This window comes from Cervus elaphus, chromosome X (genome assembly GCF_910594005.1).
Source record: "Cervus elaphus chromosome X, mCerEla1.1, whole genome shotgun sequence".
NCBI lineage: Eukaryota > Metazoa > Chordata > Mammalia > Artiodactyla > Cervidae > Cervus > Cervus elaphus.
In genome coordinates, this window is record NC_057848.1 from 109,019,520 (window position 1) to 109,030,883 (window position 11,364).

The window sequence follows — 11,364 nt, forward strand, 5'->3', positions numbered from 1 at the left end:
CAGTTCTCTATATAGGTGATAGATTCTTGGAGCTAGTATCACAAACAATATATATATATAATATCTTCTGTTTGGTTTAACATGTATATTCTCATTCTGTTGTGACTGTAGCAATCAAGTATTCCTATACTCAATAGCCATTGATCATTCCGTACCAGATGAGTCTGAATTAGGAATATCTATATTTTCTCTCCAGAAAATCATAGACATGCGCAGGAGCTCATATATTCCCATTCTTTATTTATTTTTTTTTGTTATGCTCAAATTGTTTATTTTTTTCATTTATTTTTATTAGTTGGAGGCTAATTACTTTACAATATTGTAGTGGTTTTTCCATACATTGACATGAATCAGCCATGGCTCAAAACTATACCAATGGGCAACAAATACAGAGTGACAATTCCCCCTATAATCGACCTCCCGGTTATTGCAATCTCTGTTTCTTTCCAAGGTATTGCTGTGTAAAATGTCTGGTACATAGCAACCCTTCAGGAAATATCATTGCTTCCAGTCCTGTCTTGTACCTCTCACAAAGACATAGCTTTGGTCTGAACTAAATATCAGAGTTAGCAAAGCAAGAACTTGGAAATATAAGCACAAGAAACGAAATAAACGTATGCTAACATTATACCTGTCCCTCTGGCAGGCACTAAAGTGAAGCCCAAGATATACATGTTTTGGATAAATCCACAACTTGATCAGCTTTCTGAATTCCTTATGTCCCAGCTCTCCTCTCAAGGCAGTTACATGACAGTCAGAATGACTATGTAGAACATTATTTCGTTTTCTCCCAGATAAAAGGCAGCCAGACCCAGACAGCCTGCCCCAACTCTCTTGTAAAATCAGGGCTCATCTGTAGATGTAAGTATGCACCCAAACTATTTACAGGTTAAGTCAGCAGCAGGTCCCCAAACTTTGGTTATATATTGCATAAATTTGAAAAGAAAGAGTAAAGCACATTACATGGTATTGAGTGGAGGAAATAGATTCCATCTACTCTGACATTATTATTTCAAACCACCATTTCTATATTGGGTACCTACAAGGTTTCAGGCACTGTGTGATCTCTTTTTCCTGCATGACCTCAATTACTCCTCATAAGAACCCAATCTACTGGGTTTAGGGCTTCCCTGGTGGCTCAGATGGTAAAGCCTCTGCCTGCAACACGGGAGACCCGGGTTCGATCCCTAGGTCAGGAAGATCCCCTGGAGCAGGAAATGGCAACCCACTCCAGTACTCTTGCCTGGAAAATTTCGTGGACTGAGGAGCCTGGTAGGCTACAGTCCATGGGGGTCGCAAAGAGTCAGACACAACTGAGCAACTTCACTTCACTTGACATTCTCCTAATGAGGAAGCTGAGGTTTGTGATGATGAAGCAGTTTGCCCAAATTTATCCAGAGCTAGGCAATGCCCGAGCCAAGAATTATCTAAGGTATTTTCTGCATGCATGTCTGATGCACTTTTCTTTAAGATATTCTTTCTGAAGGGCATATGGGTCCTATAGCAACCAAATGAGACCTCTCAGTCCACAGAGACATATGGGGCCTCCATTGTCACCATCGGCAAGAAGTGGTGTTGGGTGGAATGTATGCATGACACACAATGGTCAGAGGAAAGGTGATGTAATTGGGGACTGGCAATAGACTCTGAGGCTATCTATCCAAGGAAAGAGCTAGTTTTGTTTTTTTTCTTTCTTGACTTCTGATGTTGTCAAGATGCCTAAAACAAAGAGTATTCTTCTCACTTAAATTTTTTTTAACAGAAATGGATTCAGTATTTTGTCATTTGAAAGGCAGTTAACTCATGGATTCTGATATTTCCATCCAGGTAACCTAACTGACCACTTGAAGATTTCTTTAGGATTGTTGCTGTGTTTTAGTCCCTAAGTTGTGTCTGGCTGTTTTGCGACTCCATGGACTGTAGCCTGCCAGGCTCCTCTGCCCATTGTCTCCTGCGTTGGCAGGTGGATTCTTTACCACTGAGCCACCAAGGAAGGTCTCCTTTAGGATTAGCCATTGGTATATTTCCAGAGGGGCAGTACAGTGTAGTGTTTTGGTAGGTAGGTTTAGTCGCTCAGTCGTGTCTGACTCTTTGTGACCCCATGGACTGTAGCCTGCCACGCTCCTCTGCCCGTGGGATTCTCCAGGCAAGAATACTGAAGTGGGTTGTCATTCCCTTCTCCAGGGGATCTTCCCAACCCAGGGTTCAAAACCCAGATCTCCTGCATTGCAGGCAGACTCTATACTGACTGAGCCACCAGGGAAGCTGCAGTGTAGTGTTACGATGCACAAATGCTAGAGCTGAGGTGCCCGTGCTGATACCAGGGTCTGCCACTCACTAGCAGTGTAGATCGGCTAGTTACTTATTCCTCCACTCTTCTGTTTCTACATCTCCAAAATATGGATAACAAAACTACCAACATCTTAGGATTTCTGTGGGGATGAAGTTAATAAATACAGCAAAGTTGGCACTCTTGAACATTGGCCTTTTGGAGCATCCAGGCGAAGGGATCAGTGGTGAATCTTTAATTGAGGATAGCCTCCGGTGTCAGCATGTATCAGCCCAGCTCAGTACAGCAGATACCTTTTGAGGTCTTCTGTGTTTTAGGCATTCTTCTAACCATTTGAGTAGAGCACAAAACAAGACAGACACAAATCACTGTCCTCATTGCGCTTACATCCTAGTGGAGTGAGAGGGAAGCCATAAACAAAATAAATCATTAAGATTAAAAGATAGCTTTCTCACAACAATTTTGCCACCAGGACACAGGTGTCGTGAAAACCACCGCTAAACCGAAGCAAAAATGGGAAAGGAGAAGACCCACATCAACATTGTTGTCATCGGGCACGTGGAAAGTCTACCACTACTGGCCATTTGATCTACAAATGTGGTGGGATCGACAAGAGAACCATTGAAAAGTTTGAGAAGGAGGCTGCCGAGATGGGAAAGGGCTCCTTCAAGTATGCCTGGGTCTTGGACAAACTGAAAGCTGAACATGAGTGTGGTATCACCATTGATATCTCCTTGTGGGAATTCAAGACCAGTAAGGGCTATGTGACCATCACTGATGCCCCAGGACACAGAGACTTCATCAAAAACATGATTACAGGCATGTCCCAGGCTGACTGTGCTGTTCTGATGATTGCTGCTGCTGGTGGTGAATTTGAAGCAGGTGTCTCCAAGAATGGGCAGATCCACAAGCATGCCCTTCTGGCTTACACTCTGGATGTGAAACAACTAATTGTTGGAGCTAACAAAAGAGATTCCACTGAGCCACCCTACAGCCGGAAGAGAAATGAGGAAATTGTTGAGGAAGTCAGCACCTACATTAAGAAAAGTGGCTACAACTCTGACACAGTAGCACTTGTGCCACTTTCTGACTGGAATGGTGACAAGATGCTAGAGCCAAGTGCTAACATGCCTTGATTCAAGGGATGGAAAGTCACCAGTAAAGATGGCAATGCCAGGGGAACCACACTGCTTGAAGCTCTGGATTGCATCCTGCCACCAACTCACCTGACAAACTCTTGTGTTTGATTCCCCCAGGACATCTACAAAATTGGTGGCACTGATACTGTCACTGTGGATCAAATGGAGATTGGTGTTCTCAAACCTGGCTTGGTGGTCAGGTCACCTTTGCTCCAGTCAGCGTAACAACTGAAGTCTATTGAAATGCACCATGAAGCACCGAGTAAAGGCCTTCCTGGGGACAATGTGGGCTTCAGTGTCAAGAATGTGTCTGTCAAAGATGTTCGTCATGGCAATGTGGCTGGTGACAGCAAAAATGACCCACTGATGGAAGAAATTGGCTTCACATTTCAGGTGGTTATCTTGAACCATCCATCGCAAATCAGTGCTGGATATGCACCTGTGCTGGACTGTCAAACAGCTCACATTGCTTGCAATTTTGCTGAGCTGAACGAGAAGACTGATCGTCATTCTGAAGATGACCCCAAATTCTTGATGCCGCCAATCATTGACATGGGTCCTGGCAAGCCCACCTGTTGAGAGCTGCTCTGACTATCCTCCTCTGGGCCATGATGCTGTTCGTGACATGAGACAGGTGATTGCTGTGGATGTCATCAAAGCAGTGAACAAGAGGGCAGCTGGAGCTTACAAGGTCACCAAGTCTGCCAGATAAGCTCAGAAGATTAGATCAATATTATCACTAACACCTGCCAGCCCAGTCTTAGTGGTGGAAGAATGGTCTCAGAACTGTTTGCCTCAATTGGCCATGTAAGGTTAATGTAAAAGACTGGTTGATTATAACAATACATCACAAAACCTTCAGAAGGAGAGGTGAACGTTTTGTGGACCATGCGTTTTGTGTGTGGCAGTTTTAAGTAATTAGTTTTTAAAATCAGAACTTTTCAATAGAAACAATTTGACCAAAAATCTGTCACAGGCTTTGAGACCCACTAAAAACAATGGTTGAAAAACTTGAGTCTCCTTTTGGTCAACACTGTAACTGCCTATAGTGCTACTTAGGTAAGATTTGCCCATAATCTATCTCTGGTGAAACAAAAGAATTTTATATTTCTGGGTTGGAGCTTCAGGTTTCTTAACCTTGTATAAGGAGAACTCATCTGTTTAAGTACATCTTAAAAAGTGTTGGAGTGACAATTCATAGGTTAGGATAGATGAGCAAAGAGTTACTATGTTTTATATGAAAGCAAGTTTGTAAGAAGGTCAAATTTTACAACACGAAAGCTCATGTTGCATATAAAATCTTTTATGGTTATGTAAATATTGAGTAAATCAGTTACGTCAAGTTTTAGTTTCCCGGTTTTGAGAATGTGCATTCCATTTACAATATTTAAGTAATTAACCTCAAACGTGAGGCTTAAACAGAATTGAGCACTGCCCTGCTAGAATTAATTGTACCTAGAGTCTCGTAAGAATAAAAGATGCTAGGAGCTAAAAAATAAAAAAGATATTAGAGGAAAGTGCTATCGAGAAAAGAAAATATTTAGCTCTCTAGACATAAAAAATGGTACCTTCATAAAGCCCTTTAGGATCCATGCCAGGTTGGTTAGAGAGTGTTATGCTTCAGCTAGAGAGTTTAAGGTGACAGTATAATGAGACAAGGAAGAGAACCATACATGTGAGAAGTGTACATCTGCTGAGAACTATGCTTTGCATTTTGTAAAGAAAATAGCATTTGGATGACTTCTGAACTATTTGTTGATCCATCAGAAAAGATCACTATATCATTTCCAAGAAGTCAGTATAAACCTCATGAAACAGCTCGTCTCTTATTCAAAACTACTTGCAGTAAAAAAGCAAATGGATTTAAATAGGGCTCTTGAAATGAGATGTTCCTGAAAGACTGATGTCAACAAAAGGACAGGACTAGGAAAATCTAGCCCATCGCTTCCATAGAGAAATATAAAGTAAACAACAATATACAGACCAGAGTATCTCGATAAGTACTCCAAAAACAGAGTTACAACAACAAGGTAAACCTCCTCAAGAAAGATTCCACTAAGGATGATAGGAAAGTCCATGGCATTTTATCTTACACTTGCACAGCCACCTTCCCAGCAGAGTGAACCATGATCAGGAGGCAGCCTCCTAAATTCTCACTGAACGATAACAAAGCATATGAAGATACAGGGATACCTGGCCCATTCAAGGGAATAACAAAAATATCCGGTAACTCACCATGAAAAATCCATGCTTAAGTCTTACTTGACGACAAATTTAAAGCAATCACCTTAAATGCTGGATGAGCTAAAGAGGGAACACATATAGTAGGTTAAAATAAATCAGGGCACTAGAATTCCCAGTGCTGCTTGCCAAGTTATGCCCCTGTCTGTCCACTGGATCAGTTGGCAAGTGGCAGCATCACAGCCAGGAAGTCCCCTTTCAAAAACTCTCCTGAAATGAAAGAGGGAGAGAGGAAGCCTCAGCACCTTGCCCCTTGGGCCTGAGATCTGTCATCTGTGGTGGCATTGACACTCATCTCTGTATCCCTTGTGGCCTCACACCACTTGCCCTACCTATATTTGGCCAGACCAGATTCATATCAGGAAAGCCTTTGGCACCTCCAGGAGGACTTCTCTCAGCCCAGACTTGGAAAACATGCAACTCCTGTTGGGTGGGAGGCTTTGGACTCCCTGCTGGAAGAAATAAAAGCATACTGCTCACCATTGTCCTAGATCAGAGATACATGCGTGTGTGCTCAGTCGCTAAGTCGTGTCTGACTCTTTGTGACCCAACGGACTGTAGCCTGGGTGTTCCAGAACCAATAAAGCATACTTCCTGCCCAGAGGTGAGAGTCTGGGTGGGACAGTCATGCAAATTAACTTACCAGAGGTGACAGTTCAGTTGTGCAAAATGCTGTGATGGAGAAAAGTCCCTGGCATGTTTGTGTGCACAGCAGAGAGGGGACGGGTGACCAAGGGCTGGGGTGATCTGGGAGCAAGAAAGGGTTCCTTACAGAGGTAGGAATATCAAAGACTAGATGGACAAGTGGAAGATCAAACAGGGAAATTGTGGTTTCAGAGGAGAGCTGTAAGTGCAAAGGCCTTGAGACAGGGCAGGATTGAAAGTGTGTGTGTGTGTGTGTGTGTGTGTGTGTGTGTGTGTGTGTGTGTGTGTGTGTGAATGGGGCGGGTGACTGAAGGCAAATTTGAGACATACTGTAGAGATGAGGCTGTAGGAGAAAAGCAGAGTTCAGATGTTCAGATGGAAGGTCTGGGGGATGAGAGACAAAATCCTGGATGAAAAGGGGCTCTTACCAAATCATCTCATTTGGGGTATGGGGGATACAGAAAGAAGTCTTCACTCCACTGGTCTGGAATGTGCCTTGAGCTGCTGTCCTGTACAGATGTCTATCCTGTATAAATGGGGCCCTCTAAATGCACCATCTCTAGGGAATAATGGGAATGTCAAGGTGATTCCCACCTCAGCTGTTCCACAGAAGCCAGTGACCAGGGACTTTCCTCTGTGGCCTGAGGGAGCCAGAGACCAGTGCATAATGAGTGTTGATATGAGTTTATCCAGACTACAACAAGGAAAACATAAGGAAGTTTTGCATGTTTAGTAGACATGACATCAGGGGAAAGAGGCAGAATTGCAAAGACAGGACCTTGAAAACGGGCAACTGAGAAAAAGGAATGGAATGAGGGAGGGAGGGAGAAATGAGAGGATTTGTCCCTTTGTATAAGGGATATTGCTTCAGAATTGCATCCAACTGGGCCTGCCTCCCTCACATCAGAAGTTTTATAAAAGTATCTGTTCAGATAAGCCTCCCTTCCTGGAGAACAAATGCTTTTGTACTACTTGATAGGGAGATACTTTTCCCTGGATTGGTTTTTTGAGTACTGGACCCTCCAGGATCACTGGGGAGCTTCTGTGAGGTGGATGCAGGGTCCCAAATCAACTATGTTAATACTCACGGCTGCCATTCACGGAGGGCCTAGTAGGTATCAGACATCCTGTCATGTGAGTTACAAATAAACTGGCAGTTATCTTTCCAACAGTCTTGTAAGTTGAGTATCAGTTAAGTGTTACAGAAGAGCAAAACTGAGCCAGAGACTTCAAGTGATTTGCCCAAGGTGACACAGATGATTAGTGCCAAAGCGGGACAAGTCCCCAAGGTGTGGCCACATCCTTCACCACCCTGGCCCCTGAGAAGCTCTCCCAGGCTGGGTCAGGCCTCTGTCTCCTGCCCCCAGCCCCTAGAGGTTCCTGCTCTCTCCATTATTACTGACTACTGCATAACAAGTTACCCCCAAATGTGGTGGCCTAAAATGATACTATTATTTTCTCCAGCGTTTGTGCAGCAGGGACCTAGGTATGATTTAACCAGGTCCTCCTTTTTCATCTCTCACAAGGCCATAGTCAAGGTATTAGTTCAACTGTGGTCTCATCTGAGGGTGTGACTGGGGGAGGGTCGACCTCCAAGCTCACTCATGTGGCTATTGGTAGGATCCAGGTCCTTGTGCATTATCGGACTGGGGGCCTCAGCTCCTCTCTGGTCTGTCGTTGGCCAGAGACTATCATCAGATCCTTGCTACGTGGTCCACTCCATCAGAGCAAGAATGCAAAATGCAATCTGAACCAGAGAGAGAGAGAGAGAGAGACAGAGACAGAGAGAGAGAGAGAGACAGAGAATGAGTGCCAGCAAGACAGAAGTCACAGTCTTGGTATAATCTAACCTCAGAAATAACATGTCATCACTTTTGCCAAATTCTGTTGATTAAGAGCAAGTTACTAAGCCCAGTCCACACTCAAAGGGAAGGATGATACAGGGGCAGGAGTGCCAGGATGCAAGGGTCTGCAAAGCCATTTTAGAAGGCTGCCTACCACACTTGCTCTCTGTATCCAGCTCAGTATAGTGAGCCCCTGCAGGTATCAGCAGCTTTGATGTGGAAAATGTTTGATGGGTCACCTTGTAGAGTGCTGTGTGGTCTGGTGATCCTAGCCGGCTTCCAGTAGACCCATTGGATGAGTCTCACCAGGACTCAGATCTGCATAGTCTTGCCTTCCTCCCCATCCCCATCAGTCATACCTGGTCACTGAGCCCGGGGGGTGTGATAGCAGCTGACAAGGGACCAGCCCTCTGTGTGAATGGAACACTTCTATCACTTGAGCAAGGCTGGGACTCAGGTTGGTGCTCTTGGCCTCTCTTGGTAAAACAAATGAAGAGCTCAGCTCTACCACTGAGATAGGGCCCACTTCAAGAGAAGAAATTTATAGATGGGAGAGGGCTGAGTCCTGGATTATCTGTGAAAGCTGCTGAGATGTTCTTGTTTTTACCCTCTGACTTCAGGTTCAGGGTTGTAGAGTCTTCCAAGTTCACCAGGAGGCATCAGGGGACCATTTCCAAGGCGATAGGGAGTCACGCATAGAAGATGCAGAACGGCTGTGAAGCTGCATAAAGACATAGGGTTATTCAAACGCCCGGGAGGGGGACCTACTTCAGGGAGGACATGAGTGAGTATGAGTCAGGGATGTGTGTTCAAGATATTTAATTCAAAACTAGAGAGAGTTCTAAAGCGCTTATGGGAAAATATTATTAAATAGGGGTGGTAGCTGTTGTACTAGTCTCTCTATTTTTCTGCAGATTTGAAATATTATAATAGAAAATACTCCAAAAAGTGGAAAACAGCTGAGGAGAAACTCTCAGAGCCCCTGCATCCCACATTTCCTTGATGTGGCTCAGAGCCAAGCACAGCAAGTCGAAGGGGCCTGGAGGACTTGGGAGTTTCCAAGGAAACAAATGGTTCTCCTAGGCCATGGGAGTATGGCAGCCTTAGGGCTGGACTTCCCTAGCAGAGACTAAGCCAGGAGCAGAATAGTCCCTGAAGAGCCCAGGCTCTTCTCAGTTCTGGGAAGCACTCACCAAACACAGCTCTTCCCCTACTGCTGTTTTCCTGCAGTACATACCAAGAGCAGCTTACAAAAGGACATGGCGTCATATTATGTGATCAACAACCTGAGGTTATAGATGAGATCATGTGCTGGAGGGATTCTTTCTAAGGGTGGGGTGGGGGTCTTTGGGATCAGTGGCTCTAATGCCTCTAAAAGTCTTGAGTTCTGTGACATCTTCTATCCTTTTGTCCCAGCCACCCTGTGCATTTACTCATGATCCTTGCGGTCCCACCATGCCCCCACCCCCACCCCAATGGCTATCACTCAGTCACACCCAACAGCCACCCTTTTTGAAAAGTTTGAAACTAGTAGAACGATTACTGTCCATCAAACACATTCCTATCCCAGCAGTGACTGAGAAATAAGCAGTTCTGCTCTAGGTACAGGAGTACTGACTCTTACGGCTAAGTAATGGGCTAGCTCCCTCCTCCAACATGTCCCCCCATCCCCCCACCAACAGAGGCAAGCCATAACCACAGGAGGTGGATATCGATGTGGAAAGGGACAATAAATATCATGGAGCCAAAAGAATCAAGAGTGCCACATTCATTTTAAGCCCAGTGACAGAGAAACTGGGGAGATGGGGCAAGTGTCTCTGTGTCCTGAGGTCTCAGCTTCCCAGTGTCTGATATCCTCCCCTACAAAGGAAAGCAGAATGACAGCTGAACCCTTGGGAACCCTGGGGGAAGTCAGGCCTGGCCTGGGGGCTCTCTGGGCCAAGCAGGAAGAGGAAGCATGTTGGCTTGGTTGTGAGCAGTGAGAGAGGCAGAGGCTGGCTCTGAGCCTCTCACCTGAAGGACTTGGTAAAACAGGCCAGGGCTCTCTGGAACTGGCTCCTCTAGCAGGCTCCCTAGGTAAACTTGTGCCTAGGTTTGGATGGATTCTCCATGGTGCTGACAAAACACGTGAAGGGCTCAGTGCCTTTAGCTGAGCCAGTCCTGTTCTAGAAAAGAGAGAAAAAACATCCTGGCCAGCACTAACAATCATTCCTTCTTTCAGCAAGTGTTTGTTGAGGGCCTACTGCGTGCACACCAGGGTTACTTCTAGGCACTGGGGATACAACAGTGAACTCTAGAGACCTAGATCCCAGTCTTTCTGGAGCTGATGATCTGGGGTGCTGGAGAGAACTCACAGTCACCAGGTTGGATGCCAGTGGAGTTCACATTTTCTGTGACGTGCAGTGGGCATGTCATGTCTGAAAGGGCTTATTGTCAGAGGCCAACAGAGCTCTTCATCATTTTGCTGGGTGGAAAGAGGCTAAGGGCCTGTCCCCTCCTTGAAATCCCATCCCTGCCTCCCTGGCCTGGATTTCCACTGCCCTACCCTGGAGAGAAGTACACTGTGTTCAAGTAGTTGATACATTCTCCGGCACTCCTCCCAGTACTGAGATGCCTCATTGACTACTATCATAGTTTCCCTTTCTTCTCCCTCACTCTCCCTTAAACCCACTCTAATCAGGCTTCCAGCCCCACCATTCCACTTTAACACAGATGCTTACATGACTAACTGAGAGTGATGGCCCCCATTTTTTTCGTTACTCTGTATGTGAATACATAAGCCTGAAGACTTATAGAAAGACTAACTTGCACATTGTTTATTTTATTCAAATCCAGGTAGTTGTCAATTGTACTTCCCTTCACCAGACCTATCCTTGTATCGAGAAACTCAGTTTGTAAACGAGAAGGCACTGCCAAATCCCTGAAACTGCCCTTGAATTTGCAGAGAGTAGAGCCACAGCTCTGCTGGGGATGCACAATCAAACTCCAGATTTCTCTTCTCCGAGGTAGTGGAAGCCAAGGTAGGGCAGTTGAGGGAAGCACGGATCTAGAAACTGGTGTTTCTGAGACCTGAAGAACTTTGGCCGTAATTCTTGCAAGTCAGGCTGCTTGCTTGCTCCGGTAAGGCTCAGGACCAGCCCTTGGGACCCTCACAAGGTCCAGACCTTGAGGATGCCCAAGGGTGTGTCCAGGGCTTGAAATAGGT

At 45.2% G+C, this 11,364-nt stretch overlaps 1 pseudogene; it reads left to right on the plus strand.

Moving 5' to 3' along the window:
* Positions 1–2,803: 2,803 nt before the first annotated feature.
* LOC122690245 lies at positions 2,804–4,141 on the plus strand (annotated as a pseudogene).
* The last annotated feature ends 7,223 nt before the right edge of the window (positions 4,142–11,364 follow it).